This window comes from Esox lucius, chromosome 17 (assembly GCF_011004845.1).
Source record: "Esox lucius isolate fEsoLuc1 chromosome 17, fEsoLuc1.pri, whole genome shotgun sequence".
Classification (NCBI taxonomy): Eukaryota; Metazoa; Chordata; class Actinopteri; order Esociformes; family Esocidae; genus Esox; species Esox lucius.
Genome location: NC_047585.1, coordinates 44100438 through 44100896, shown reverse-complemented (window position 1 = coordinate 44100896; position 459 = coordinate 44100438).

The window sequence follows — 459 nt, the reverse complement described above, 5'->3', positions numbered from 1 at the left end:
CTGTGACATCACAGCTTTTATCTCCCTCTCCTGTCTCAACCTGCTGCAACAGAGACAGATTTAGCTGCCAGAAATAAGCCCTGAGCAGGAGAGAGAGAGAGCTCTAATCAACAGGATTGCTAACGCTAACCAACGCTACCTAATGCTACATATTGACACATTATCATTGCATTATCATCACACCCAATGAGGCTTCTATGGACCCAGTGATTCTAGTGTGGACGTAACCAGGGATATGTGCATTGTTCTCAGGACTACTTCGGGGTAAGGTTCTGTTTTATTCCATAACAGCTGGGGTGGCCAGCAGGGTTCAGGGTTCCCAGGACTACTTCGGGGTAAGGTTCTGTTTTATTCCATAACAGCTGGGGTGGCCAGCAGGGTTCAGGGTTCCCAGGACTACTTCGGGGTAAGGTTCTGTTTTATTCCATAACAGCTGGGGTGGCCAGCAGGGTTCAGGGT